We start from the raw sequence: 8508 nt of genomic DNA on the forward strand, positions 1-8508 counted from the left end.
GTGCAGTGAATGAGCAGAGAGGCATCCACAGAAGAAAAGAGACCATTTTTGTAATTTTTGTTGTTGTTGTTGAGACGGAGTCTTGCTCTGTCACCCAGGCTGGTGTGCAATGGCGCCATCTTGGCTCACTGCAAGCTCCTCCTCCTGGGTTCATGCCATTCTCCTGCCTCAGCCTCCCGAGTAGCTGGGACTACAGGCACCTGCCACCATGCCCAGCTAATTTTTTGTATTTTTTAGTAGAGACGGGGTTTCACAATGTTAGCCAGGATGGTCTTGATCTCCTGACCTCGTGATCCACCCGCCTTGGCCTCCCGAAGTGCTGGGATTATAGGTGTGAGCCACCGTGCCTGGCCATTTTTGTCATTTTTGTTTTTAAAAAATAGGTCATATATGTACATGGCAAGAAAAAAAAGGTTCATGCAGTACAGGAGGGTATTTGGTGAACGATAAATCTCCCTGTGTGGCACTGAATTCCTTCGTCACCCTCCTGAAGCACCCAGGGTCTCCATAACCTTCCAGAGCCATCCTGTGTTCACACCAATGGATGTGTATATCATTCCTCTTTCTGTAAATGCTAATATTCTGTAGCTCCAGTGGATCTTGGAGATCATTCCATGTCAAGTGCAGGACTGCTTAACCCCTGCAGCTGCATACATGTGGATATGTGGCAATTTATAAACCACTTCCCTCGGGGTGGACTTTTGTTTCTGAAAGATTTTCCAACAACAAACAGGGCAACATCAACAATCCTTGCAAATTTGCTTTTGGTAACTCATGCAAGTGAATTGCTGGAGCACACAGTCTTAATTAGTTTTAATTACTCCTATGAGTCTTCTGCAGAGATTAATAGTTGTCCTCTGATACATACTGTTTTTCTCCATTGAAAGAGAATCCCCGATTTTTAGCTGGATACACAGCTATCCAGAATAAAGACTGCATTTTCTAACCTTCCTTGCAGGTGGGTTCTGGCCAATGGATGTAAGGATGTATGCAACTTCCCTAGGGATAGGAGGTGGCCTTTCTTTCGGACTGAGTGGGATGTGCTTATAATGGCTGGAGTGACAGCAGCCATCTTGAACCATAGGGTAATCTGGGGAATGGAAGTTTCTCACTGAAGTGCAACAGGATAGAGCCCATGTCACGGACACTGTAGCACATCTGTAACGACCCCAGACATCCTACCTTCAGATGACTTTTGGAACATGCGAGAGAGATGAGTGGTTATCTTGTTCAAACCACTTTTGATGTTTCTCTTACAGGTGAACCTAATCTGAACTAACACACCCATTCCAAGAAGTTGTGCCAGCCGTCATTCCCACCGGCACATCCTCACTGACGTGTGTTGGTCACATTTTCAGTCTTTCTGAAGAGCCCTGCTCGGACCACATCTCCTTTGTGGTGTCTGGGTGGGAACAGGCATTAGGCTGAGGAGTGGCAGGATGCCGGGTTTCTGGAGTTTTAACATGGTGACAGAGTTCATTGTGTGTGGCCAAAGTCTAGTCTTACCTTCCCACTGCTGCTGCACATGAGCTGTGGACCTTGGGCAGGTCACAGCTTCTCCTTGATCCTCAGTTTCTTCACTGGTGGTACAGGGTAGCAGGTGACTGGTTGCCACCAATATCCATTTTTCCTCCCTCAGTAACTGCACCCTGATGTTTGTGGGTCAGTGAAGCACCCACCTTAGAGGTGTCACCATTGAGAATTTAGGGAAGGAGACCTTGGACACAGGGTCCTCAGTTGCTGCCAAGGTCAATGCCAGCCCAAGCATGGCCCTGAAGCAGCAGAACTCTGAGACCTGGAGGTCCACCCACCCAGAGCACTGGAGCACCGTGATATGACGGGTGAATGCGTGGCCAGTGATGTATGGGTTTGCCAGGGCTGCCATAACAAAGTACTACAAATGGGGGCCCTCAACAACAGGGGTTTATTTCCTTACAGTTCTGGAGGCTGGAATTCCAAGATCAAGGGGTCCACTGTTGGTTTCCTTTGAGGCCCCTCTCCTGGTTTGCAGTCAGCCACCCCCTTGCTGCCTTTTCGAGGGGTCTTCCCTTTGTGTGTGGGGTCCCTGCTGTCTCTCTGGGTCTGAATTTCCTCTCTTTATATGGACACCAGTCAGATTAGATTAGGACCCCCAATGGCCTCTTTTCACCTTAGTCACCTCTGTAAAGGCCAAATCTCCAAATGCAGTCCCCTGCAGAGGTGCTGGGGGCTGGGGCTTCAGTGCATGATGTTGGGGGATGCACTTCAGCCATAACAAGTGGCGTTAGAGCCTCTCTCCCTCTGACCTTCTGACGCCATGCAAGGTCCTGAGACCTTACCAGATCCATGGAACAGGCAGAAAAGCCCTAAGCATGACTGAGGTTAAGTCTTCCTCCCTCTCAGCAGAATGGGGCCATGGTGGAAACTCAGCAACATCCTAGAAAATCCCTGGTGTGCTATGGTGGGATTCCCGGCCCTATGTGGGGCTGGGTCTTCTCAAGGACAGCCCCAGGTTCTGCCGTTTCCTTTGGGACAGTTGGAGGAGCACGGCCCTGCCCTGCCCCGTTAGAGGAGGGGTGAGGCCATGGGACTAACGCTGGCTACTGGGATGTGAGTAGAGGTGGCATGCGTCAGTCACTTCCAGGCGGGAGAATTTAATGGCCAGTACATTGCTCTAGCCAGCCACGGCGATGGCAGAAGCATGTGGTAAAGACAGAGCCTCTGCCAGCCTGGGTCCCTGAGGGCACTCAGTGAGAAGAATCCCCCTGCTGAGCTGCACTGAACATGTGACCAGAACAAGAAGTGAACCCTGCCCTTTAAGCCTCCAAGATTGGGGGCTGTTTGTTACTGCAGCACATCCTGGCATGTCTCAACGTCTCCAAAGGTTAGCTGAGATGGACACCTGCTACAGTAGCTGCGATTAATTTGATTTCCAAGTAGAGCAAGGCCTGGGGTAGGGACAAGTAACAGCTCCTGGGCTCAAAAGGTCACCCCTCAGCCCCTGTGTCACATGGGCTCATTTTCCGACTCCATGGATTGTTCTGTTTCTCCTCCCCTTCATAGCTTCCTTAGGGATGCCTGTGCCAGGGCCATAACCCGAATGCCCTGGTCTTTCCCCCTCCCTTCAGCTTCCAGTGGCCTCATTGCCGTGCTTTGGGGTGACTGTGGAGGGGTGAAGGCATCTGGAGAGGAGCTAGTGTGCTGTGATGGCACAAGCCATTTACTAAGTGTGCTGGGCACCCAGCGCCGAGCTGCCTTCTGGAGTGACAGCCTAGGAAGCACTGTCCCCTTCCCTGACCAACTATTCCTGCTGTGCCACATGCAGAGCAAGGGCCCGGGCGTGGGAGAGAGGCCTGTGCCCAAGCCCTGGAGGAGTGAGCCTGCTCCTCTCCCAGTGACGATGGGATAGGTACCTCTTGGAGCTACCAGCCGGCCTCTTGGGCTGTCCCAGAGATGCTCAGGCGGCCTGCACCTGGTGCCTGGATGTCAAACACTGTGGCACTGAACCCATTGGCAGATGGGCTCCCTGGAGACCTGAGTCCACCCTCTGCCCCAGGCAGGTGATCAAGATGCGGCAGAGCCAGCCCAGAGAAGCAGTTGCTAAGCCACGAGCATGCCTCTCCTCGATCTCAGAAATGCCTTTTTGGATCTGCAGGGGGTCAGAGGCACCTGCTTAGCACTGAGCCCAGTGAATAGACCTATTGTGAGTGGCCTAAAGTAAGTGGCCACTTGCTTCTCCCTATGGCTTTGTAGCAGAGCTGGGCTGGAGACGACCCATACTCCCCAGGGCTGCAAAAACTGAGTGAGGCCAAAAGGATGTGAGTGCCAAGCTTCCCGTGTCCCTGGGGATGCGTGCACAGGTTCTGCCTTGGGACCCAGGCTCAGTCCTGGGCACAGCAAATGTGAGGTCTTCTGGATTTACCACGTTGCAGCCTCTCAGTGGACAGTCTCATCTTCAAAGCTGGCAATCCTGTTTCACACCCATGGGTCACCCACAAGAGGTCATTCTGCTAAAGTCCTGGTAATTGTCCTGCAAGACAGGTTTACCTGATCCCATTTTACAGATGAGGACACCGAGGCTCAGAGAGGTGCAGTTATTTGCCCAAGATCCCAGACCTCATGGGAAGCAGAGTTGGGTGTTAAGCCCAGGTCTGTCTGAATCTGCAGCCTGACTTTACCCGGGTCGCAATACCCCTCTCAGGAGGACCCAGGTCAGTGGAGGGGGACGGAGAGCAATTTCACCAAACTGTCCCCCTTAACAACATCAGATGTGAAAGGTGTGAATGGGAGGAGCTGGCTTTCACATGTCACATCGGAGAGGAAGGCAGGGTCATCTGGCACCGCACATGTTTTTGGTCGATTATTTAGGCAGGATATGAAAGTAGTTCTAAACACTGTGTTCCGGCATCATTCTAAACACTCGCCATGGGTTATACAGCCCTACTTTACAGACGGGGAAACCTGAAGGAGTGAGGTCACATGGCCAAATACATGGTAGGGTGGGTTTTGACTCCAGGCAATCTGACTGAGTCCAGGCCTCTCACCACTGCCTCGCACTGTCACATCTGATAGAAACACCCTCAGCACTGGAATGGCCCTGAGTCTTGTCTCTTGGGCCATTGCACCAAAATGAGGAGCCTGCAGCCCCTCCAAAGCCAGTTTGGAGGATGCAGAGAAATGCCCAAAGGATTGCTGGGATGGGACTGAGAGCGCCTGGGGCGGTTATAGCAGAGCGGGGTCTGGAGTGCACACCTCTGGAGCATAGAACCAACTCGTTTCCACTCCTAGCTCTGCACTTCCTCAAGTGAGCTGGCAGGCTTCCTGTGCTCTGTGCCTCAGTTTCCCTACCTATAATGTGGGGCTGATTGTGCCTCCTTGGCTTCTATGAAGCCCCCACCCCATCCCGTGCAGGGCCTGGCCCAGTGCAGCATCTTCATCTGGGGAACTGTTCACGCTCTGTTTCTCAGCAGGACCTTCTCTGGGGAGTGCGGGGGCTGCTTGGGGGGAGTGGCCCGTGTAATTGGCTCTGGGATCAGGAGCATGCCCAACGTTTAATTTCTCATATTGTTTGGGGTCAATGACTCAGCTGAATGCATTCCTCAAATCAAGATCCAATAACCTGCTGTGAAGAGTGTTTAAAGCCGGCTCCAGGAGGCGCCGGGATGCAAGATCAGTTCTGCTTGGCTGGGGCCGAATGGTATTCTGGGGAAGACAGGGCCTAATTCGAGGTGGAAAATGTGAGAGCCGCTCCAAGGAGCTGGCCCTCCCCACAGACTGGGGGTTGCCCGGGCTGGAGCTGGGCCCTGGGCTTGCCGGGCACACCCCCTCACACGATTGACCTCCCCGCTGTGGGCACCTGGGGGCCTCTGGGACTTGCTCTGTAACCCTTGACTACAGACTGGAGTGGGTGACAAGCACCCTCCTCTAGTCACCGATGCAGCCCTTGTGACGGTGGCCTTCCAGAGGGTTCCTGCTCTTCCCCATTCCAAATGCTGACCCTCATCATCCTCATAAATGGAGATGTCCTGTGGGTTTGCACAATGTTTAAAAAATTAGTTGTCAGATTTTAAATATTACAAGATTTCATATATATGTCCAAGTATTTGGCTTCTCAAAAAAAGTCGGAAGATGTGACAGTCTCAGATTGGGACATTTTGCCCCCAGTTCTGACCGGTCCTTTTGGCATAGACCATCGTGTCTCCTGCCTGGCTCCTGCACATATCAGAGTTTCAGACATCCCTGCAATCCTGGGCCCTGTCATCAGGAGGACTCTCCCAGGCTACATCTTGTCCTTCCCACTCATGGCATTCTGCACATGTTTACTGAGCACCTACCTAGTATGCCTGTGCCACACTCTATGGTAATCTAGATGTAGAAGGCAGACAAGAAAACAAATTACAACCTCGTGTTGCCATGGGGTCCAGTCTTTTTTGCCTCCCCAGTCTTCTTTAAAAAAAATTTTTTTTAAAAAATAAAATAGAGATGGAGTCTTGCTATGTTGCCCAGGCTGGTCTTGAACTCCTGAGCTCAAATGGTCCTCCCAACTCAGCTTCCCAAAGTGTTAGGATCACAGGCACGAGCCGTCATACTCAGCCTGCCTCCCCAGACTTCTAAGAGGCCCCCAACTTCCCTTCTGGGGACTGGCCCTTGCCTGGGCTCCTTGGTGGGAACATGCTCGGGCCTAGCCAATGAGGAACATGCCAGTGAGGAACAGGCTGAGCCAATCGGAATCACTGAGCTGCTTCTGGAATTCTTTTTTTTTTTTTTTTTTTTTGAGACGGAGTCTCGCTCTGTCACCCAGGCGGGAGTGCTGTGGCCGGATCTCAGCTCACTGCAAGCTCCACCTCCCGAGTTCACGCCATTCTCCTGCCTCAGCCTACCGGGTAGCTGGGACTACAGGCGCCCGCCACCTCGCCAGGCTAGTTTTTTGTACTGGAATTCTTGAGAACAAAAAGTGTCTTTCTGCAGGGTTTGCAGAGCTGGTGGAATGTGGGTCTGGAGCTGCTCTAGCTCCCTTGTGAGAGCCTCTGAGGATGAGGCCATCAGGGCCAGCAGAGCCTCGGAGAGAGAAGGGCAGGGCTCAGGAGCAAGCCCTCCGCCTAGCACTTGGACCCATCCAAGCCTGAGTGGGGCATGGCAGGGGTTTCCAGGCATTGCAGCCAACCCAGCTCCTTTTTGGCTCAGGCCAGTTTAAGCTGTGCTCTTGTCACTTGTAATTAGAGGAGCCCTGTCTTATGTGGGCTAGGGGAGAGCCAGGCAGAGGGATGCCCAGGGGCTACAGGCATGGGGAGGAGACCCAGCTCCAGGCTGGAGACAGGGGCCTTCCAACCGGTGAGATTGAAGGGTGAGCAGGTGTCAGGCAAATGAAGGAAGGAGCGGAAAGGGAGGGCATTCTGGTCCGGGAAAGTCATGAGCACAAGACTGGTAGATCAGTGTGGATTGAAATAAGACAGGACTCTCAGAACCTTGGTTCAAATAAGGAATGAAATAGCGTCTTAGCTTTTACTAATTTTTTCCTTCATGCAGATGGCAATGATCCTCTTATAGTTTGACCAAAAAATTTCAGAAAGTGACAGATGTAAAATTAAATATTCTTAGCAGAGCAAGAAATTATCATACAAGACACCTCCTCATGGGTCTCGCAGCCTGGAAAGCATCGCAGGTCGTGCTGGCAAAGCCAAGTCCAGGCACCTTCAAGACTTCTTTGTCCAAATATCCCTTCTGAAGACACTTTTATACAAACAGAAAATAGAATGGGATTTTACATTTTCTTATCAGTCTCCACACTGGGAGTGGGGGGCGAGAGAGAGAGAGTGAGACAGAGACATACATATATATATATGTATGTATATAACATTTTCAATTCCCTATGTTATCAGAGGCAGCCTTATGATTCCAAAGAGTGCCTGTGTTTTTGCAGCTTTAGGGAAGGGGGAACATCTCTTTCTTCTTATCTTGCTGAGATTTCTTTCACTGGCAGTAAGAAAGGCTTAGAGTTCTCTAGGCTAACTGTCAAAATTTCATTATTTGGCACCGAAAGGAAAAAAAGCAGGCTCAACAAGCTTATAACTCAGACTACAGAAAGGCGAAGAGCAGGCTAGGGTGAGTCAGTAGGAGAATTGGGGCACACGTCATTTGCACCGTCGGTGAGCGGCATGCCCCCTGAATGCCTGGGGAGGTGCGATTGTTCAGTTCAGCCAGTGAGTGGGGTCTGAGGGTGTGCTGCTGTGGACACACACAGCCGGACCAAAGAACCTTAAAGAGGGGATGGAGCTTGAGGTGAGGAGGGGGCAGGCCAGCCAGTCCATGCCCTAGGCTCCTTCTGACTTTATGCTCTGCTGGCCTCAGCCCTGGCTCCTATCCCAAAGGTGGCCTCATAGTCCTGGGATGGCAGCTGTGGCTCCCGCTGTCCTGTTCTGTCTAGGTCTCTGGGCTATGGGCCAGCAGCCCTTCCATGTGAAGAGCTGGCACATCAACTGTACTTAATAACTCTCACTTTCCCCTTGTTGGCCAAAAATTGCTGATTGAGTCACCCCTGTTTGCAAGGGAGGTTAGAAAAGGCAGGGTTTCCTTTTCTGAGGTGGTTGGGCACATGCTGTCTCCCATAAATCAGTAACAGAGAAAGAAAACAGATATTAGATAGGCAATTGGCAGTCTCTGCTACATGTACTAAGAAATACAAAGTATCAGTTAATGAACTGGTGCTGGTGCTGATGATGGTGGTGCTGGTGGTGATGGTGGTGCTGATGATGGTGCTGCTAGTGGTGGTGCTGGTGGTTTTGGTGGTGGTGGTACTGGTAGCGATGGTGGTGGTGGTGATGGTGGTGGTGGTATTAGTAGTGATGGTGGTGGTGATGGTGGTGCCAGTGGTGTTGATGGTGGTGGTGGTGATGGTGGTGGTGGTGCTGGTAGTGATGGTGGTGGTGATGGTGGTGGTGGTGCTGGTAGTGATGGTGGTGGTGATGGTGGTGGTGGTGCTGGTAGTGATGGTGGTGGTGGTGGTGGTGGTGCTGGTAGTGATGGTGGTGG

The sequence above is a fragment of the Trachypithecus francoisi genome, unplaced genomic scaffold (assembly GCF_009764315.1).
Source record: "Trachypithecus francoisi isolate TF-2019V2 unplaced genomic scaffold, Tfra_2.0 Lachesis_group0, whole genome shotgun sequence".
NCBI classification, from domain to species: domain Eukaryota; kingdom Metazoa; phylum Chordata; class Mammalia; order Primates; family Cercopithecidae; genus Trachypithecus; species Trachypithecus francoisi.